Source organism: Geotrypetes seraphini, chromosome 10, assembly GCF_902459505.1.
Source record: "Geotrypetes seraphini chromosome 10, aGeoSer1.1, whole genome shotgun sequence".
In the NCBI taxonomy this organism is placed as follows: domain Eukaryota; kingdom Metazoa; phylum Chordata; class Amphibia; order Gymnophiona; family Dermophiidae; genus Geotrypetes; species Geotrypetes seraphini.
The window spans coordinates 44,863,356-44,887,212 of record NC_047093.1 but is presented as its reverse complement, the minus strand read 5'-3'; positions in this window follow the sequence as shown (position 1 = coordinate 44,887,212).

Genomic DNA, 23,857 nt, shown 5'->3' with positions numbered 1-23,857 from the left:
ATAATACAGTCTCCAGGTTAAGAACAAGTTCTATTTTTTAAACTGTTCTTAATTTTAATTTGTATTTAACTCAGATCCTGTACAGTACACAGTCTATAAAAACATTAAACATTAAAGAACATTAAATATTAAAGAAACAGTCCTCAAACTAAAATACTGTAGTTTAAATAGAAAGAAAAGATACAGTAGGTTTACATTTACTTTCGTTCTTCATCTGTCCCACTGTTCCCTCTCCATCACCACATCCAACATTTTTCCCTCTCATCTCTCTTCCCCATGCATCTGTGCCTCATACCTTTCCCACCACCATGTCCAATATTTCTCTCTCCCTCCCTATGCCCAATAATTCTCTTTCTTCATTTTCCCATGTGCACTATCTCTCTTTCCCTCTCACTCAGACACCCATGCCCAACAATTCTCCCTTTCTATTCCCTCCCCCACCTCAGCATCTCTTTCCCTCACTCCCTCCATTCTTCCATCCTGTTTCATGTTCATGCTCCCCTCCCTCCATTCTGTGTCCCCTTCCTCCTTCCTTTCTTCCTTCCATCCTTTGTCCAAAGTTTCTGTTCCCTCCCTTCCTTCTGTGTTCCAATGCGACCCTGCTTCTCCCTTCCTGTTCCAACATGCCCCTCTACCTTCCTTCCTGTCCCAATATGACCCTCATCCTCCCTTCCGTGTCCCAATGTGCCCCTTATCATTCTTCCCTCCCTCTGTGCTATGTCCCAAATCCATGCCTCCCTCTTTCCTGTGGGTGTTTACCTCCTCTGTCTAGCTCTCTCCTCCCAGCCGCACTTGTCTTCACAAAGCCACGGCTGCAGTTCCTACATGTGGCCCACACTGATATCAGAGAGAAGGCTTCCAGGTCAGCCAAATTTGGGACACAGCAAAAAAGGATGGGAGGATGATGAGGGGTGCGTTGGGACACAGAAGGAAGAAAGATGTCGCTTTGGGACAGGAAGGGAGAAAGAGGGGCACATTGGGACAGGAATGGAGAAGCAGACCACAGTTTGTAAGTTTAAGTCCGACAAAGTCAGAATTTCTTAACCCAGGGACTGCCTGTATTAGGAATTACCAGGAAAGGAATAGAGAATAAAACAAAGAATTTTGAACCGCAACTATATTTTCTCCATGATGCAACTGCACTTTAAATATTGTATAGAATTATATTTACCGATCTGAGGATGTAGCTGAATTAGGAAAGGTATAGAGAAGTATGACTAAAAGGACTAAGGAAATTGAATAAATCTCTTATGAGGAATGGATCCTTGACTCATCATCCATAAATATCCTTATGCATTCCCTCATAATCTCTTGACTACTGCAACACACTTTATAAAGGTATAACTCAAAAAGAACTAAGACGTTTGCAGATAGTTCAAAATATGTCAATAAAAATCATAGCAAAGGCAAAGAAATACAATCACGTGACTCCATTATTGATCAAGGTGCACTGGCTTCCTATTGCGCACAGAATCACCTATAAAATTCTACTACTAACCTTTAAAGCCCGAGCATCTAATCTTACTGAGTTTATAGACAAACTACTTATACCATATGCTCCTCAAAAATCCCTTAGATCAATATCACAATTTCTGTTCTCCATTCCTTCTTTAAGACATATCAACACTATGCATTCTGCAATCTTTTCAGTAACCACCCCCCTGCTTTGGAACTCTTCACCAATACATTTAAGGGAAGAGACATCTTTAGTTAAGTTCAAATCAAAATTAAAGGCTTTCTTATTTAAGGATGCCTTCGGTTTATAACTGTCCTATTAAGGATGGTCTGAGATTTAACTTTTCTAATTTTATTAATCCGGATCCCTTTCCTTTCATGTTTTGCATATTTGTTTCTCTCCTATTTCAAGTGTAATTCTTGCCCCATACCTTTTGTTCCATAATGTCTGTATGACTAAATTTGAATTTGTGTCGTTTACCTGTATTTTGTGTAATACCCATTTTTTATTTACTGTACTCCGCCTAGAAGTCTGAATAAGTGGAATGACAAATTTTAACTAAACTTGAAAACTTGGCTACAGAAGTTAGGGCTATTCAGCTTAAATGAGAGGAGATACGGTAGAGGTTTACAGAATCCTGAGTGGCGTGAAAAGAGTAAATACGAATTGATTGTTTACTCTTTCAAAAATTACATAGACTAGGGGACATGCCATAAAGTAACAAATTAGTACATTTAGAACAAAATGGAGACAGTGTTTTCTATAGGGTATTCCTTGTACAAAGTTCATATGTTTTTTGAACTCTTATACTGCTTTTGTATACTTCTAACTAAAGAGTGTTACAAAAAAATGTTTTGCAATGGCCAAGCTATAAAATTGAAAATAAAGCTGTTATACAGGCAACATCATATCAGAACTTTTATTTTCCGTATAGCAGCTGGATATGTAGAGGAGTCCTATTTTCAACTGACCATGATAAGAATTTCTCGATCTTAATGCTTTTGAGCTTGTGAGATCTCATGGGTGTCCTCAAATGGCACATCTCCGGCATCTGTTGATATTTGAAGAAAGGACCTGTGCAGTCTAGATAGGTCATGTATAAAAGTATTTGGGGGTAATCCTTGCTTTAATCTAAAACCAAAAGGTATCACAGCCTGCTTGGAATTTGTAACCTAGGTTAATCTATGTGCAGTGTATTATTATTTTATTATGAGCAGTGATGTGCTGGAAGGAGCACCAGGGAGTGCCTTGCTCAATTATTTTCTGAAAACAGTGTCTTATCATCTGGAGCAGAACTGGTAAGAGCCCTTTGAGAAATTAGCAGCACACCATCATTTCAGTGTGTATGAAGAACAGGTGGCCTGATATTGCCTTTCCTCTCATTGAGATCTTTTTCACTCCGCAGTTAATGCTTTTGCCCGGTTATAAATACAATGGTTGCCATACACTTGTAGGGGGGAAGAGGAGAAGTAGTTCCTTTAACACTTTGTCCCCACCCCCAGACACACACATACATACATACATACACACACACACACACATCTCAGACTGACATATACTGTACAAGCACAACACAGTAACATATACACATATCCACCAATACACACATATACAAAGTCACTACACAGACACATACAAATACATAGACACACATACAATATTATACAAATAAACACCTAGAGGACCATTTTTGATAGTACATCTAAGTCTGACTTTGGAAGTTTCCTGCAAAACATTACATTACATTACATTGGTGTCTTCTATCCCACCAATACCTTTCCATTCTAGGCAGTTTACAACATGAATTGGCCTGGGCATTCCCAGGGAGATTACAAGGTTAATAGATTTAGTATGCATCGGGATCTGGGGAGGGTCGATCAGGTTTAGTTAGGTCATTTGACATATTTCTTGAATAGTATAGTTTTAAATTATTTCCTGAATGTTTTTAGTTGAGCATCATGGTCAGCAGATTGGAGAGGTGGCGGTCTAGTCTCGCTGCTCTGGTGGCTATATATATATATTTTTTTTTTTTTTTTGCTTTTTGTGCCTTTGATTGGGGGTGGGTAAAGTGTGCTTGAGTTCTCCTTTGGTCTGGATGTGTTTTTCCTGATTAGGTGGTTACTCAGATAGCTTGGTCTGTTTCCATTTAGGGCTTTAGAATTTGTATTGTATGTGTGCCTGTACTGGGAACCAGTGTGATTCTCGGAAAGCAGTGGTAATGTTGTTGTGTTTTTTCAGCGAGTATATCAGTCTAAGGGCTGTATTTTGGACTGTTTTTAATCGTTTTAGCATGTTGGCAGAGTATGACAGCTATAGGATGTTACAGTAGTCCAGGAGTCCTAGGATTAGCACTTGTACCATGAGTTTGAATTGTTCGTTGTTGAAGTATTTTCAGATTTGCCTCAAGTTGCGCATGGTTGCGAATGCCTTCTGGACCGTTTTGCTAATCTGAAGTTGCATTTTCAAACAGGAATTCCAAATAATTTTTTTGCTGAAAATCCCCAACGTAGACATCTTGGCCGCCAAAATGCCTAGGCTATCAGATCATCTAACTTTATTCGCTATTTTCGACCAAAAAAAAAAAGAAGTCCATGTTAAAACCATCCAAATAGGCATGGAAGAGGTCAGCATTGTAATGGACTGGCCACATAGACATCCCAATAGAGCAGTGGGGCACCTTAGAAGGCACTGCTGTGAACTTGACATGCAGGGGTGCCAGATATACATCTCACCATAACCCACTTCTAATGTACTGTGATCCCTCCAAAACTCCCCCAAAGCCTACTATACCTATCTATCTCCCACCCTAATAGCCCTTATGGCGGCAGGTAGCACTTATATGGCAATATAGTAGGATTTTGATGGACTTCCACCCCCAAAAACTATGAACAAAACAGTACATACCTGTAGGTAGACCGGCAGCATCTGGTATGGGAAAGGTTAGTAGAGCATCACCAGGTAACCTTAAGTAACCTGGTGGATAAGCTAATGAGCCATAGAGAAAAGGACCCAGACCCATAAGACATCTTAACCATTACATTTATGTCTGGCCTAAGTAACTCTAGACTAGGATTGTAATATTCGATTCAGCCCCAAATCATGCCACAAATTCATTATTCGTTTTTGGCTGACTAGTGATTTAAATTTGAATGTGAATAATCCAGGGCTCTACTGCGCTAATCCTACAAAAATAAACACTTAATCGCTGATTTCATGTTGCTTCTCCCCTGCCTCTCCACCCCCTTTTACAAAACTGCAAAAACGTTGTGGGGTGTTTTTTGTTTTTTTTTGCTCTGGCCAACACATTGAATGCTCCACACTCCTCCTGACACTCAAGAGTTCCTATGAGTGGCCAGAGCAGTGCAAAGCATTCAGCACGCTAGCCAGCGCTAAAAACCGCTTTTGCAGTTTTTTAAAAACGGTTTTGTAAAAAGGGTTATTATTTGTTATGTTAAAGTTCATTGCCCATTATTTGTATTCATATTCAGCTGAATAATATTTTTCATTATTTGTATTCGGTCTACTAGAGATACCAGGAAATGCTTGAAATTTCCCACCACAAAACACGAAATCCTTCTTTCTATCCTGCCGTTGTATCGGGCGATGGTGCGTCCGCATCTGGAGCACTGCGTCCAATATTGGTCGCCGTACCTCAAGAAGGATATGGCGATACTCGAGAGGGTTCAGAGGAGAGCAACACGTCTGATAAAGGGTATGGAAAACCTTTCATACACTGAGAGACTGGAGAAACTGGGGCTCTTTTCCCTGGAGAAGAGGAGAATTAAAGGGGACATGATAGAGTCCTACAAGATCATGAAGGGCATATAGAAAGTGGAGAGGGACAGATTCTTCAAACTTTCAACAAATAAAAGAACAAGAGGGCATTCGGAAAAGTTGAAAGGGGACAGATTCAAAACCAATGCTAGGAAGTTTTTCTTCACCCAACGGGTGGTGGACACCTGGAATGTGCTTCCAGAAGGCGTGATAGGTCAGAGTACGGTATTAGGGTTCAAGAAGAAATTGGACAGTTTTCTGAAGGAAAAGAGGATAGAGGGGTATAGATGAGAACTACTACACAGGTCCTGGACCTGTGAGGCCACCGCGTGAGCAGACTGCTGGGCATGATGGACCTCTGGTCTGACTCAGCAGAGGCACTTCTTATGTTCTTATGTTCTAAAATGATTCTTCAAAAGCAACACTTTCTGACCAGTAACAAAATTTAGGGTTATGTTTTACTAAAGTTTAGCATGTAGATATTAACATTAACATTTGTTAAGTGCTGTATAACCCATTGGGATAAAATGGGCCAAACAGTACCTACTGCACACTTACATCTGTTAGTACAAGTTTAGCTTTAAGAAACACAGCCCTTAGGGTTCCTCTTACAAGCTGTGGTAAAAAGTGGCATTTCTCGTGTAGGGAGGTCATTTTTAGTGCTGCCATTTTTGAAAATTTCTCAGGACCACTTACTGCCACCCATTTTGTAGGTGATAAGGGACCACACGGTATCTGTATACCAACCGTTGGTGTGCAGTAATGCAGCTACACTGATTGGTCAGAGAAGGAATGCCCACTCTCTACCCCTGACATGCCCACTAAAATATGCGTATGCATATTTTGGAGTTACTGGTTGAGAGGTGTGGCCTTTCTCCCTCCCAAGAGAAGCGGGAGGTTGAGTTAGGTATATTCCAATAGGGGGACGGTAACGTTACTCCCTTTATCCCTCCTGTGTTTTCTATTGGCCAGGAGGGGGGTTTTTTTGTCACTAGCACCATTTTTTTCCTTTTGGCTTTAATAGGGATCAGCTGGAGTACGCAGCCATTGAGCTCTCCTGATTATTTATGCACTCTCGTCTTCACTTTCAAACGAGCCGTGCTAAAGAGAAGCAGCAAAGAACTCAACATTCAGCGGAAGATGCCCCTGACGAAGGACACGAAACGGGCGATCAGCTGGCACTCCCTGTATACAAACTTTCCTATTGTTGGATGTTGGCAGTTTGGATTAAGATAAGTTCTCGCTTTAGGAGCCATATTTGAATGTTTGATGACTTATAGTATGCGGCACAGCAAGAACGACTATTAAGTGATTTCACACTATTCGGTGTTTTTGATTTCTTGAATTAGATTATTTTGGCACTAGGTACTTGTGTAACTTTGCATGTTTTAAAACACTAATTAACATAAGAAGCACCATCTCCGGATCAGACCTTCGGTCCATCTAGTCCGGCGATCCGCACACGCGGAGGCCCTACCAGGTATATACCTGGCGTAGTTTTTTTAGTCACCTATATCCTTCTATGCCTTTATTAGTCACAGGGTGTTCAATATGATGTTTGTGGGTCATTCCTGCAATGCACTCTAGGGTGCTAAATGCAGTAACAAACCCTGGTGAACTTTTGAAAAATGCCTTCAAAAAAGTTCCCATAAATTGATCAAACACTAAAAATTAGAATTTAACTATTTTTAAGTATTTTTACTATTATATTAAAGAGTTTTCAGTACCCACAGCATTTCAAGAGTGGAAAGTAGATCTTTTTAAATTAACTTTAAGGCCTGTTTTACAAAGCTGCGCTAGCTGCGTGGTAATAGCCCCGAAACCCATTAAATCTCTATGGGCTTCGGGTCTGTTACCATGCTGCAGCCGCTAGCGCGGCTTTGTAAAACAGGCTCTTAGCTTTGTGACCCCTCTCAATTAGAACAGGCTTGACAATATTTTTGGAGTGCCATTTTTTGTGTCATTTGGGGAATTTTGATTTTGTATGGGGCTTTTTTAGCCTCTTTTCACATAGGGCTCCTTTTACTAAGGTGCGTTAGCGTTTTCAACGCGCGCTGAAGATTATCACGCGCTAACCCCCGCACTCCACAAAAAATACTAACGCCAGCTCTATGGAGGCGTTAGCATGTAGCGCGTGCGACAATGTAGCACGCGCTAAAGCGTGCGCTGAAACCGCTAGCGCAGCTTAGTAAAAGGAGCCCATATTGTTCTGAAACCAGTTTTTGAAAAAAGGCGCACAATCTTTGCAGTGTGCACCCTTTTAGAACATTTTTTAAACAACAAAAAACCCCTAGATATTTCATGTGCTTTTTCATCATTTTCATTTGAAAATGATATGTAATGTTGACATTCCCCATGTCTTTTCAAATGAATGCATATCCCTAGTAAAAAGTCACCCATTGTTTGTCTTTGATTACAAAGATGTTCTTATATTTAAATACTCAATTAATACCAAATATTCATATACAGTATAATTCTTCTCTATGAAAAATTGTCATTTATGATAATTGACCTTCTGAGGTACAGCCTTCAAGGTAATGTGGTCAGACAACCGCCACTAAACCATTAAAGAGTTTCCATCATCTTCATTAGGTCAGTGAAATTCTTATATTTTATACTTCCTGTGAATATAGTCTTCTAAATGAAGATTTAACAAAAAAAAAAGTATCTGTTTTCTGTTTCATATCCTCTAGTCTTTTTTGTGTTTCATGTCATCTTCAAACCCTGTCTTCATTATAAATGAAGATGACATGAAACATAAAAGACAAGAGGATATGACCTAATGAAGATGATGGAAACTCTTTAATGGTTTAGTGGCGGTTGTCTGACCACATTACCTTGAAGGCTGTACCTCAGAAGGTCAATTATCATAAGTGACAATTTTTCATAGAGAAGAATTATATATGAATATTCAATATTAATTGATTATCTATTTTTCAAATATATATATATTAATAATCATGGCCATAAAAAAGTCATTTATATTTAAATACGACATGGGAAAGTATGACCTGAGGATTTTTGTTTCATTAGTTAATTCTCTTCTGTTGCTCACCGTGATGAAAACTCGCCCCAGCAAAACTATTCTAGTCTCCCATGTTTTCCTGGCTGATATTTTTCATTGAATTGCCGTGGGATTGCCGTGGCCCAAGGGAGGTAGCCAGGCAGCCTCCCACATATCTGACCCTTTATGTGGCCAAGGCAGGGGGGGGTGTCCTGAATCTGCCCTATATCTAATGCACAGGACAGATTTCATGCCCCAGTATATACACCATGGGCTCCATTACTGCTTAAAACAAAAAATGACAAAGCTATGACAGTGGTTCAGCACCCTCCTGATGCCTTCCCTTCCCCCAAACAATTCTCCTCCTTTTAATCTACCTCAACACTCCCCTTCCCCTGAAAAATGCTCTCCCACAATACAGTGCTCGCCTCCAGAAAACACCTTCCCACACTCAACCGTCCTGATCAGAACCCCCCTAAGTAGAGTTCCCCAACAGCATGGCCTGAACCTCCCTCCCACCTCTCCAACTCCCCAACCCCCCTCTCCAAGCCTCACCTGGCAGTTCCCTGATTGTCTAATGGCTCCCACCTCTTTTGGCTTTAGGTTTCAAAATAATGCCAATGACCCTTATTAGCTAGCCAGGAACCCCCGCTAATGTTGAAAAACCGAGAATACGGTTTTTAGCAGGGGAGACAGGAGAGGGCAGCTGGAGCGCCGGCGAGTGGAGGAAATCATTCGCAGTATGCTCCGATCGCCTCTTCCTGTATTAAAGTCAGGCCTCACCAATCAGGAGCTGCTTTGACACGCAGCTCCTGATTGGTGAGGCCTAATTTTAGTAACGGAAGAGGCGGTCGGAGCATACCACGAGTGATTTCCTTCACTCGCCAGTGCTCCAGCTGCCCTCTCCTGTCTCTCCAGCTGCCCAGTCATTCACGGTCAGAAAATACCGTGAATGACCGGGACTGAGAATCGCAGACCGTGAATTCGAGGGGGAGCACTATATTTTGCTTTTTCTTTACTAATTTCACTCTTTTGCTCCATCTCTTTTCTTTTTTGTTTTTCTTTGCTGCTTCTTCCTCCTCCAACACCTCTAGTTTTCTATCTCTTCCCCATGTCCCTCCCCCATTTCCAATGCTCCTCCTTCCTTTTTGTTGTTTTCCATCTCTGGGACCAAAACTATCATTTAAGAGGTACAATAGAGAAGAAGTTAGCTGTGTTCTAAGACGCTGAAATAAACAAGTTTAAAGATAATTGGATCCCATGGTTTTCTGAGCAGACAGGCATTTTACTTTACACCTTGGATGACTGATCCATTAGAGCCGTGTGAGCATGCACGGCCTGCAGAAATGCTGTGGCAAAATAGGGGGCGCTTCTTTTTTAGCTAAGGTGGTTTGTCTCCCAAATGTCTCAATGACAGCTTCACTTTTATCACAATCAGCTAGGACAAAATAATTACAGATTCAGGGAGATTTACAGTATCAGGCTGATTGATTGTTTGATGCAAGCAGTTAGGAGGATGGATGGTCTTATTTAAAATAAACAGCTCTGAAAGCAAACCAGCTAAGCGAGAGCTTACAAAGGAAACATTCATCTCCAGGAATTAGGTTTCTTTTAGATATGGTACTGTATATGTGCTGGTACTGACAATGGGCCGGTGTATTATAGTGATGGATGCAGTATAACATCTCTTCCCCTCCCCCACTACATTTTGCATCTATGGGGGAAATGACTAATGTATTCAGCCTTTAGTAAACTAAACTAAACTTTAGGTTTGTATACCGCACCATCTCCACAGTCGTAGAGCTCGGCACGGTTTACAGGAATTGGGATGAGAAAGGAACTCCAAGGAAAGGATGAAGATCGGAGGAAAGAACAATGTTTAGAGGACTAGGATATCAAAGGAGGAGGGAGTGTTACATTTTTTAGAAAAGCCAAGTTTTCAGATGTTTACGGAAAAGTTGGAGAGAACTCAGGATCCGAAGAGGGGAGGTAAGGTTGTTCCAGAGCTCGGTGAATCTGAAGGGGAGGGAAGTCCCCAGCTTTCCTGGATGGGAAATGCTTTTTAATGAGGGGAAGGATAGTTTCAATTTTTGGGTAGGTCTGGTGGTATTAAGATTTGAGGAGTTCCAAAAAAGTGGAATAAAGGGAGGAAGGATGCCGTGAAGGATCTTGAAAGTTAGGTAGATGCATTTGAAGTGGACTCTGGAAATTATCGGAAGCCAATGCAGCTTGGACAGGAGCAGTGAGACGTGATCAAATTTACTTTTTGCAAAGATAGTAAAGTGTAGGGTTACCAGATTTTCCGTTTGGAAAATCCGGACCCCTAGACTTGCCCCCCCCCAGGCCCGTCCAGTTCCACCCGACCCTGCTGTCCCACTTGCCCCACCCCAGTCCCGCCCCCCCCCCCCAATCTTGCCCTAGCCCTGCCCCAGCCCCACTCCCCACTGCCTGCTCTCATCAGGCAGGAGCGCTTCCACCCATGCGCAGAGGCGATGATCACGTGCACGCGTGCATGACATCATCACGTGGCACCCGCACATGCGCGGATGCGCTCCTGCCCAACAGCGATTCGTTCCAAGCTTTTCAAAACCCGGACAGAGTGCCGGGTATTGGAAAAGCCATCCGGACACCCAAACGCAGCCTGAAAATAAGAACAGGCCCGGGGAAATCCGGACGTCTGGTAACCCTGGTACAGCGCCTCACAAACATTTCAAAGCCGCAACACATGAAACTTGGGGCCGTGGCTGGAGGGTCTCCACACAAGCGCCAATGTGGACACGATGACATCCCACGCACGTGTGATATCATCACGTCAATGTCCGCACATGCGCGGAGGCCCTCAGCTTGTTAAGTCTATAATGACTGCACTGGTGGGAAGGTGGGGAAAACAGGAGACGCATCTGCGAGGAGGAGGGGCTCTTGTGCTGGCTGACTCGCCTACATGACATGCCTCGCGTGGCACATCCGGAATCTCACTGCGGCACACGGTTTGCAATACACTGCCTTAGCAATACACTTTATTTAATATGCGTATTTGCACTATTTGTTCTGCCACTCCTCAACTTCATATCAAAGCAGTATATATATATATATATTTTTTTATTTTTTTTTTAATAGAGCAGAGCAGGACATTTTACATTTGAACATAATAATGAACCAAACAATAGGGAATGCGGAACAATTTATAACCATAGACAAATTAAAAAAAAAAAATTCACAAAAGGAAGGCTAACCTAAACAAGGTTCAAAATTATCTTCCGCTTATGAAAAAAGGTCAACATTAAAACACTGATGTATTTAATAAAGGGGGTTGGGATATTCTGCCTTTCTGTGCTTACAGTCAAAGCAGTTTAAATACATACAGGTACTTATTTTGTACCTGGGGCAAAGGAGGGTTAAGAGACTTGAAAACACAACAGGTGCAAGAAAAAGTGAAGCTAATGAAATGAATGCTGCCAGGTTTATTATAAATATATCAAACGTAAGAGATTAAGGGTTAAGAGACTTTCCCAGAGTTTTAAGGAGCTACAGTGGGAATTGAACCCAGTTCACCACTAAGAGCTCTTTTTACTAAGCTGCACTAGCGGTCTTAGCGCATGCATACCGTGCGCTACATTGCCCCGTGTGCTACACGCTAACATAGAGCTTGCATTAGTATTTTTTGCATTAGTATTAGCCTCCATAGAGCTTGCATTAGTATTTTTTGCATTAGTATTAGATTCCATAGAGTTTGCATTAGTATTTTTTTGTGTAACATGGGGTTAGTGCACGCTAATCTTTAGCGCGCACTAAAAACGCTAGTGCAGCTTAGTAAAAGGAGCCCTAAGTATAACCAAGAAGATGGTATGTGGGATTATTAAGGACCAATCCACACATGCAAAACAAATCCCACTGAAGGGTATTAAGTAAGAGACGAGCAACGAAGCTAGTGAAAGGTATGGAGAACCTGTATTACGAGGAACGACTTAGGAGACTGGGGCTGTTCTTCCTTGGGAAGAGGAGACTGTGAGGGGATTTGATCGAGACTTTCAAAATACTGAAAGGAATCGACAAAATAGAGCAGGAAAAACAGTTATTTACAATGTCCAATGTGACACGGACAAGAGGGCATGGACTAAGGCTGAGGGGGGGGGACAAGCCAGGACAAATATCAGGAAGTTCAGTTTCATGCAGCGGGTGGTGGATGCCTGGAACGCTCTCCCGGAGGAGGTGGTTGCGGAATCCACCATTCTAGGATTTAAGGGTAAACTAGATGCACATCTCCTTATGAGTGGCATAGAGTGATACAGGTAAGGGTAAACTAGATGCACATCTCCCTATGAGAAGCATAGGGTGATATGGGGACTAAAACTATGTCAGGGTACACCTGGCGGGGCCTCCGCGTGTGCGGATCGCCGGACATGATGGACCTAGGGTCTGATCCAGAGTTGGCAATTCTTATGTATAATAGAGAGGAATGGTCTCAGAAACCTACTTGGATAAGGATATATTCGATCCAATACCAAGTCATTGAAGGTATGTACCGTATTTGCCGGCGTATAGGACGACTGGGCGTATAAGACGACCCCCCAACTTTTAGTTAAAAAATAGAGTTTTGTGTTATACTCGCCGTATAAGACGACCCCTTCTTCCGCACACCTTCTCTACCGCCCCGGGTGCAGCACAGCCGGCCAGGTTCCCTTACTTTTGTGGCACTTCCCCGACCGACCGACAACAGCCCCGGTCCGACAAACCTCCCTGCCCTTAACCGCGAATCTAAATTACCTTCTTACAGCTGCTGTAAGAAGGTATTTAGATTCGCGGCTACAGGGCAGGGAGGATTGTCGGACCCGGGCTGTTATCGGTCGGTCGGGGAAGTGCCACAAAAGTAAGGGAACCTGGCCGGCTGTGCTGCAACCGGGGCGGGGCTGCCGCCCCTCTCTCTTGGTACCGCGAGGCTACTCTCCTTCTCCTTACCTGCCATGCCTGCAGCACAGAGCCGAACGGAAGTCTTCCCGACGTTAGCGCTGACGTCGGAGGGAGGGAGGGCTTTGTTTAAGCTTTGTTTAAGCCCTCCCTCCCCTCCGACGTCAGCGCTGACGTCGGGAAGACTTCCGTTCGGCTCTGTGCTGCAAGCAGAGAAGGTAGGGAGAAGAAGAGCCGCGCGACTGAGTACATCCAGCCCCGCAAGTAAGGGCATGTAAACTGTACCCGGCGTATAAGACGACCCCCGACTTTGGGGAGGATTTTAAGGTACTAAAAAGTCGTCTTATACGCCGGCAAATACGGTAGTTTCCATCACTGACCAAATTGCCTCCACCTCCATTTTGGTGTAACTAATTTCTATAGTATCATAAATAAATTATTTTTTACTTTTTCTTTTTTTTATAGGCAGCATGAAAATCACTTATCTTAAAGTGTACAGAGTGCTCACAAGCCCGACGGGGACCCGTTTCGCCACTCACGTGGCTTTTTCAAGGGTTCTCAGGACACTTCATTTTAATGTCCTGCCTCACTTAGGGCAAAAATCAATAGCCCTAAGTGAGGCAGGATGTTAAAATGAAGTGTCCTGAGAACCCTTGCTGTCTATAAAAAAGAGAAAAAGTAAAAAATAATTTATTTATGACATTATAGAAATTAGTTACCCAAAAAAGGAGGTGGAAGCAATTTGGTCAGTGATGGAATCTACAAACCTTCAGTGACTTGGTATTGGATCGAATATATCCTTGTTCAAGTATGTTTCTGAAACCATTCCTCTCCAATATCTTATTTAATACCCTTCAATGGGATTTGTTTTGTATTTGTGAACTGAACCCAGTTCCCCAGAATATCAGATTGCTGCATTACCATTAGCCCACTACGTCAAGGGATTGTTGTCTGGATGGGAACATCTGGAAGGAGTGGAAATGCAGTGGGCAAAACTGAAAGGAGTAATTGTAAGAGACATACCTTTCTGTAAAGCAAGTAAGTAGACTAACATGCACGCATTAGCGTTTAGCGCATGCTGATTGGTTAGTGCATCTTTTTTTTTTTTAATAATTTTTACTGATAATGCAGCCAACATCAAAACAGGAAAATAGAAGCCACATCACAAAGAATAGGTAATAACAGAACATACCGTCCAGGGAGAATAACAGAAAGAATCAAACACCCGGGAGCAGAAATGAAATATTAGCAAATGCAATGTTCGCATAATACAAAAGTGCATCGGCTTAGCTGTGCACAAGTGGTGCAACGCTCCCCATTTAGTAAAAGACGGCCTAAGAATTTAGAGGAAATAACAATGAACTGGATATCTATAAATTCCAGAAAAGATTGGCATGCACCCTATATAGAATCAGCAATTGGCACCAATTCCCACATCCTAACTTTGGGCACCAGACTTTTCCTTGCTGAAACCTGGTGTAAATTCTGGCACTGAAGTTGGGTACGCTGACCGAATATTCAGCAACATGCGCAACTTGTAGGAGAGCTCTTGACACACCCTTGCCCCTCCCATGGCCACACCCCCTTTTGAGTTGCATGCTATGGGATTTGGGTGCCCGGCATTGTGCAATAGCGCAGAGCCAAATGTACACTTAAATCCCGATTGGTGCCAACTAATGTCAATAATTGGTTGTTAGTGTCCATCTCAGCAGCACACCCATGTTTGGCCAGTCAAATCTGGACACCATATATAGACTCTAGGAGAACGTGGGTAAGATATCAAGAGGTGGAATGAGACAGTAAATCCAAATATGGATTTGAGAAGGAATGAGGAAGACTGCATGAAAGTAAGACATGGAAAGATGTCAAGGAGGAAGAAGCAAAGAGATTTGATGTGGAATAAGAAGAGATGTAGACCTAGAATCAACATCAGGAGATCTAGTCTAATCTAAAACTTAGGGCTCTTTTTATCAAGGTGCGCTACGGGGGTTAGCGCATCGGACATTTCATCACGCGCTAACCCCCGCGGCAAGCCAAAAAACTAACGCCTCATCAATGGAGGCATTAGCGACTAGCGCGGCAGGCGGTTGAACGCACGGTATTCCGCGCGTTAACCGCTTACCACACCTTGATAAAAGGAATCCTTAGACTTATATACCGAGTCATCTCTTAAAGATAAGAGCTCGATTCGGTTCACACAAATTAGATTACGGGAAAGGAATCTACTAGCATTGATTGGAGCTATTACCTAAAAACTGCTGAAACATCAGTTTTAAGATTTTGCGGAAGATTTGAAAAGATGAACGAGAGAGATATTTATTCTCATGGAATGCATAATGGATGCATAGAATGGGCATGGGATAAAAATAAAAGATCCTATAAGCTCCTGTTCAAAAAAATATATACATAAATGGGGAAAATGGAAAACAAAACATCCCAAAAATAAGTAAAGCAATTCCCACTAAAGGTCTGACAACAATATCATACCATAATATTACATATATATCTTATGCAGATTGGCATTTATAATGGTAAAATGAATGGGATTCTGAGGTCTGTTACCTTCCAATTACAAATTGATAACATTATAAATGCTAATCTAAATATGACATTTATATAATATTATGATATCATATTGTTATCAGACCTTCAGTGAGAATTGTTATCTTTACAAAAATAAAGGATCTCTTAGGGCTTCTTTTACAAAGCCGCGCTAGCAGGGTTAATGCGCACGCCTTTTCATCACACGCTAAGCCCCGCGCTGGCCTAAAACTACCGCCTGCTCAAGAGAAGGCGGTAGCGGCTAGGACATCCGGCGGTTTAGCGTGCTCTATTACACACATTAAACCACTAACGTGCCTTCATAAAAGGAACCCTTAATGCCACTTTCATAATTCAGGGGCTTTATATGAAGCAGGGGCAGGGGGGCTTTCATAATTCAGGCTTTATATGACGCAAATATTTCATGAAATGAGCAACCATCTGTGATTAAATAGGCAACATACTGAAGTGTACTTTTGTACAAATCAGCTAGCTCCTTTGTTACAGGTTGTCCCTCTAGTCTCCTTATCCAGGATCAATCAGGGCAGGGATCTTCCGCGTCATGATTCGCCAAGTTCCTCTTTTTAGAGCTTAAACATTACTTCCACAAGATAGCCATTGATCGGTGACTTAGCCACAGATGGGCCTGGGTGGGCACCGGCCCATTCACTTTGGGATCAGACCCACCCAGCAGCAGCAGAATTGTGATGTGATTGATGGAGGAATCCCCATACCCCACTAGCTAAAGACTCCCATCATCTCACCCTCCCCTCCCCTGCTGACAATCGGGTCTCTCAATTCCACTCCCCAATACATTTGAATGCCTTTAGCTCTTCATTGGCAGCAAGAGAGCACTCGGATGACCTATAAGTAAGGACCAGCGATTCATCTCAAAACAACCATAAAATGATTATCTTCTGTTTCAAAAAAAGCAAGGGAGGACTGGAGAGGTGGAAGTAAATTGTAACAAATAGAAATTACAGTCCTAAACACATTGCTTGGGAGACTGAATGAGCCATTTCATCTTTAGCTGCCTTCATGTACTTTTAGATCAGTGTCTCAAGCTTTCTCTAGCCGGGGCACACTAAAGGTAGTGGCCAAGGCTTGAGGCACCCAGAAGTGCGTGGAGGTTGCCATGATGATATCACGCATATGTGTGACATCATCACATCAACGTCCGCACATGTGCAGAGGCCAGTAAGGGGCGCCAGCAGGGAAGAGGGCCAGAGAGAAGGAGAGGCACTGGCACCAGCTGATTGCCTACAGCAGTGTTTCTCAACTACTTCAAGCTAAGTACTCCCTAAGTCTAACAAATATCAACTGAATACCCCAACCACAGACCTCCCTAGGCCCACCCAAGCTCTGCCCCAGATCCCATCCCCTTTACTAATTGTAATGCAATTTTTTCCATTCATTTTTCATATACACACAATATACACAGCAGATATAAATTCTCAAAACTGGCACGTGTGTCAATCACTATATTGAAAATAAAATCATTTTACCTACCGGCGATCCTCTGCAGGCTGTTGTAATTAACTTTAAAGGTGAGACTGGGAGGCCAGGGGGGAAGCCGGAGGACGCTAGAGAGAAGGGGGAAACATTCAGGCCTTCGGCGAATCGGGCAGCGCTGGCGCTGTACTGCGCAGGGAAGTCAGCTGGCAGGGCACTTCTCTTCCTCCTCAGTGTGCCGCGGCACACTTGGAATCTCAGGAGGCACACTAGTGTGCCTCGGCACACAGTTTGAGATACACTGGTTTAAAGAATGATGAGGATATGAGTAGATGCGGAAGGAATGGAATGGGGGCAAAAAGAGAAGAAAAGGCATAGATCGATGTCAGAAACAAATATTGGAGAAGGGGAGACAGAAAACTGTGACTGAGTTCAAAGAAGCGTGGGATGAACACAGAAGATTTAGAATCAGAACATAAGAAACGCCTTCACCGGATCAGACCTAGGTCCATCTTGTCCGGCGATCTGCACACGCGGAGGCCCAGTTAGGTGCTCCTTGTTGGAGACCCGGGTTTCCCTATCCCCGGATATGATTTTCAAGAAGGTGTGCATCCAACTTGCGCTTGAAACCCTGAACACTAGTCTCCTCCACAAGCTCCTCTGGGAGAGCATTCCAAGCACTCACCACTCGCTGTGTGAAAAAGAACTTCCTGACATTTGTCCTGAACCTGCTGCCACACAGTTTCAGGCTATGACCTCTTGTCCGTGTCACGTCTGAAAATATTGAACTAGGCCAGTACTGGGCAGACTTGCACGGTCTGTGTCTGTGTATGGCCGTTTGGTGGAGGATGGGCAGGGGAGGGCTTCAATGGCTGGGAGGGTGTAGATGGGCTGAAGTAAGTCTTAACAGAGATTTCGGCAGTTGGAACCCAAGCACAGCACCGGGTAAAGCTTTGGATTCTTGCCCAGAAATAGCTAAAAAGAAAAAAATGTAAAAATTTAAATTGAATCAGGTTGGGCAGACTGGATGGACCATTCGGGTCGTTATCTGCCGTCATCTACTATGTTACTATGTTAGAAAAAAAATGGAGAACGGAGAGTAGACCGTGGAAAAGAAGTTAAAAGATTGATGGGAAAAAAGGGCCAAAAGCAAAATGAATAGAAAAATAAAACATCTAGACAGCAAACAGCGAAAAGAAAACATTTTACTTTGACTTTATTAACTGGGATATGTCAGCCTTGAAAAATGTGCATTGTTGATGTCTTAGAAATGCGTTTCCTCTTGTGCTGAGCAAGATAACAGTTTCTGTTTCTCCAGGGTGGCACTGCCTGCAGAGTCTGGATTTCACTTCAGTTTTGTTCTGCATATTTCTCATTTTTGTGGCTCTTATTCTGCTTCTGGTGATGATCTGTTCATATTTTTGTAAAGAGATATGCAGACAATATCCGTAGACCTTCTTATAGGACAACAGCACGGCCTACTGTAAGAGCTGCATAACTGGGGAACCTGAAGTCAAGGGGGCCCAATCACTGAAAGGAAGAATTTTTGAGCCATCCATGCCCCCACCCATCCATGCCCTCAGAACCACCCAATGCCTCCTCTTGGATCTTCCCTTTAACAGACCTGGGCCATGGCATTAATAAGCAACCTCTCGTCCATGAGTAGCAGGAGATGCCTTAATAAAACCTAACATAACATAAACTTTTATTTCTATACCGCTATGCACCATGAAGTTTGATGCGGTTAACAGGAGTTAACTGAAGAGACCATACATAAGAGGTAAGTATGCCATTACAAGTAATATAGGAATACAGATAACAAAGAACTATGGTAAGGTCGGAGTTGGGAACAAAGGAGGTAGGGAATACAAGGAGAACTCAAGGGATGGGCAGAGGTAGGGTCTCAGTACGGGTGCAGATATAGAGATCCGAGAGGGAGGGTGATTTGAGGGGGTGGGAAGAAGAGTAGAGAGAGTCCATAACTAGAACATTTTTTCTTTGTCTGGAGGAGCGGGGAGGGTGCAAGATTTAGTGAACCACTAGGAATTTGTTGAACAAGAACATTTTTAGCCTTCACCTGAAATGCATGTATGAGGTAGAAGATCCAGTAATGGGAAGGAATTCCCGGCTGTAGTGCGCTGCTTGGTAGGATAATGGTTTAGTCATGTAAGTTTCCTTAGGTCTTCTTTGCAGGGAGGGGTAGGCGAAGATGAAGTTGGAGCTCAAAGGGCAGATCGGTGGGGTAAACTCAAATACATTAGTCATGTGTTTTGGTAGGAGGCCATAGAGGGCCTTGTCCATAAAGCAACCCAATTTGAATAGCGATTGGGCTATTATCTCCTACTGCGGCGGAACCAGTCTTTCAATAAGAACTATACCCAGCACATCTCCTGCTGTCAGTGGAAGGGGAGAACTGCTCATCAGGAGTTCTTGGCTCCCCAGTGGGAGTGCAGGAAATGACCATGCGCTGAAGGCGGGAGGTTTGGTAGGTCTGATATGTAGAAGGAAAGGTTTTTTTTTTTAAACCCAGGCTCAGATTGAAGGAAGATGTAACTCACCAGCATACCTAGGCACAAACATGTCTTCATTTCTTGTGTTTTTATCACTGTTGTCTTACTGCAGTTATGCTGTTCTGTGCTTTCCAATAAAGGCATTTATGAAAAAAAATACACCAATATTTGCTTAAGTACACAATCGATTAGCTGTGATGTGTCTATAATGTATTCTTTGCATTCTACAGTGCAACAGATAGAAAAGAAAAGAACACTTAAGATATGCCATGTTTAATTTTTCAGTATAGATTAATAGGGCATAAAACAAAGTTGAAGAATATGTGCTAACTTTAATTGGAACCTGAGATGACCACTGTTGGAAACAGGATACATGGCTTGATGGAACTTCGGTCTGTCCTAGTATGGCAATTCTTATGTTCATCCATTAGCCTCCTCTACTCACAGTAAGCAACTAGCATAGGAGTTTTACTGCATTGGTTGGTTTTATTGTGATCTAGCTGCTTAATATAGTTTAATAAACATTCCCTTGGGTCCACTCAGGGCCTTAGGTCTCTCCCATTGCATCCCAAGATGCATTGGAAGGGGGAAGGCCTGTCATTCTCAGCACGCAGCCCTATAGGCAGGAGAGAGTGGGTTTCCCTCCTGCCGATTATGCATTGGAAGATACAGGGGGGTCGAGGGATGTGTGCCCCCCACACATCCCTCAACACCCCCGTGCCTTATGTCGAGGGTGTCGGGTGATGTTGGGGGGTCCAGCAATGTTGGGGGATGGGGGTATGTTGAAAGGGTCAGGAGGTGTCAGGGGGAGGGGTATAGGGCTCCAGCTGATCCTGGCAGGGGGAATCCACAACAGCTGAGCCGGCAGGAATCCCTGAAACCAGTTCAGCTGTTGGGGATTCCCATGCTGCGATCAGACAAGTTAGTTGGGTACATCTACAAAACTTGCTTTTGTGCACTTTTCGCATGGACTTTTTTATTTTTGAAAATGGCCAAAAAAGGTTGATGTCCTAAGGACCAAAACTTATACCTAGGTCATTTAAAAAAATAAAAAAATAGATGTCTGGCAGCTTTGAAAATGGACATTTTTTTTGTCCAGGGTTTATGGACATCCTGCCCAAAATGTCCAACCTCAGACTTATACGTCCTATCGAAAATGCCCCTCCACATGTCCTATTTCTAAAGGCAGAATGAAATCATGAATTGGAGGGAACATAGACAATGGGAAGACAGAGACCAAAAGGCATGCACACTAAAATTAGAAACACTGAATCAAAGATTGTACTTTCCCTGTTTGTTATCATCCCCAATTTTCCAATAAAATATTTGAACTAAAAAAGAAAATTAAAGAGGGAAGAGAAGGCTAAATCAGGATAGAAGGAGAAAGAAACTTACTCCCCCCCCCCCCTTTACAAAGCTGTGGTAATAGCTGATGTGCGGCAATGGCCCTGAAGCCCTTTAAATCCCTATGGGCTTTGGGGCAGTTACCTCAGTGGCCTGCACTAAATGGCTTTGTAAAAGAAGCCCCTAAATAGGAAGACAGTATCATATGATTGGGAAAAAATACCAAGAAATCCCAATATTATTATTATATTGAACCTTGCTACTGGGAACATTCCATTTTTGATTGTCTTGAGCTCCAGTTTACCTCTGGAGTGAGTATCTGTAATTAAAGGAAATTAATATGTTCCTCAGAATATAACACACATGAATTTGAACAGCACACCATGGACAATTAATCCTTTGTAATCTTCACAGCCTACATTTTTATATGGACTTCGGGTACATCGTTAATTGCCTTGATCAGCATCCTGACTGATTAATGCCTTTCAGGCTTCTCTGCTACCTTGCTTTTTGCTATAGTCAACAGTTATAGAACTTTACCCAAACTAAACTAGCTTGATAATTTAGTCATTTCCAGCGCCACCACCTGGAAATTTACCTCAGCGCATGGGAACGACCCACGTAAAAGTGCACTTAGGCCACTTTTTACCCCAGTTTAGTAAAAGAGCCAGAAGTTTTCTTCAAAGCACTTTCCAAATAATTAGCTTACTACATCAAAGTAAATAACTAGAGCAGTGGTCTGCAAACTCATTAGTCAAAAGAGCCAAAGATCAGCAGTACAACGATTAAGATTTCTGTTAAGAGCCAAATTTCTTTTCAAGAACCATATTTTTAGGAGTCAGTTTAAACTAGCTACTAACATTAAATAAAAGCAGATATGGCAAATGTCATTTAAAAGGAAGTGGAAAAGGACAATGAACACTCCACTGAAGATCACTGATGTAAGACCAACTTGTTTATTTCAGAAAAGGACACAAGCAAAAGCTTTGCTTGTGTCCTTTTCTGAAATAAACAAGTTGGTCATACATCAGTGATCTTCAGTGGAGTGTTCGTTGTCCGTTCCCACTTCCTTTTGTGCTGTTTTATACCTGTGGGTTCTCTGACCTGTTGGACTTTTTGGTATTGAAATGTCATTTAAAAGCAGCCAATCAGTATGATGGGCGGGAAATATTGTCCAATATGAAAGGAAGGGTTCGCAGTTTTCTCTTCATGTTTGGCGGTGGGACCGATGTTGCTCCTCCTTTCCTCTTTCTACTCCCTCCCTCGCCCTACAAGCATACTGGGGCCGCCGGGTTTCCTGAACACTAAGTAGAAATACAATAGATGTATGGGACTAGGAGGGACAGTCAGGTGCTATAGAAAAGTGGTGAAATCTGCACAGTCAAACCTGCAAGGATTACTAGATGTCTTTCAGCAGCTCTCCACCCTCCCCCTTACCTTTGTGGCGATTTTCTTCTTTTTGTCTTCCAACTGCCCGAGCCAGCTTTCATCAAGTCACGTGTGGCTGCCGAAACTTCTCCTCTGATGCAACTTCCGGTTGCGTCAGAGGAGAAGTTTTGGCAGCCACACACAACTTGATGAAAGCCGGCTCGGGCAGCTGGAAGGCAAAAAAAAAAAAAAAAGAAAATCGCCATGGTAAGGTAAGGGGGAGGGAGGGAGATGCCCAATCGGTGACCGCGCGCATTCCCTCCCTTAACTGCGGGATACAAGGTCAGTCACCATGCATTCTGTAGCAGAGCCGCACTCAAGTGGCTAAAGAGCCGCATGCAGCTCGCGAGCCGCGGTTTGTCGACCACTGAACTAGAGCATAAATAAAATAAATGTTTGGGGGTTGTTTTATTGAATTCTAATGATTCTTAATGTAGTTTTATTGTAAGTACAGAGTAGTACAACTTACTTAAGATCATAATTTATTAGATAACCCAGTGGCATTATCCTATGATACTGTGATTTTTGGTATGGAAATGAGAGCAAAAAGTCAGATTTCTGCGAACAACAATAAATTGTTACTTATAATGACTGGGATTGCCATTCAGCAAATTACATATAATTGGAAGGATTGGAGGAGACTAAATTACAAATTTTGGTGGAACTCTTTGTGCCATATCTATAAAATGGAAAGATTTATTGCAGTACAAAGAGGATATTTCAAGAAATTTCAGGATGTGTGGAAACCATTAGCAAAATTTTGTAAGGATTAGTTGAAAATGTTTCCCTTTAATGTATAAATTAATTTGGGTAGGGTGAGGGATATTTTATTACTATGTTTTTTATATGATTATGGAATATATGGTAGGGAGGGGTGGGAAGGGGGAGGGATAAAAATTTATGTACTGTACAAATGATAGAATGTAAAATGATATATTTATTGTTAATGTGATTGAATATATATATATACATTTAATGTAATTTTGAAAATGAATAAAGAATTTATAAAAAAAAAAAAAAATCATAAAATGAACATCACTAGGAGAATGTAGTTTTGATCCTAGTCTAACCACTAGGTTACTTCTCCATTCCAGTTAGCGCTAGTGCCTTGAAGGATCTGCAGCGCTCATATACCGTCATGAGGTTTATGTACTCAAGAGTTCAAAAGTGAGTTCAATGGGATTTTATAAACCCTGTACAATTGGCAAAAAAAAATAGATCCTCCACCTGGTTATTCCTATTGCCTGCACAGTTTTGTACAATCGTGTTCTGTGCTTCCCTGTACAGGAGAGCTGGCTCAGGAACCATTCATTCTCATTAAGGAACATCCTGAGTTAATGAAGCTAATGTTGAACTGCACAGCACTCTCGGCTCCCACTCATTACTCAACCCAGAGCAGTGAGACCGAGGTCCTGACCTCTGCCAACGTAACCCAACCAGAGA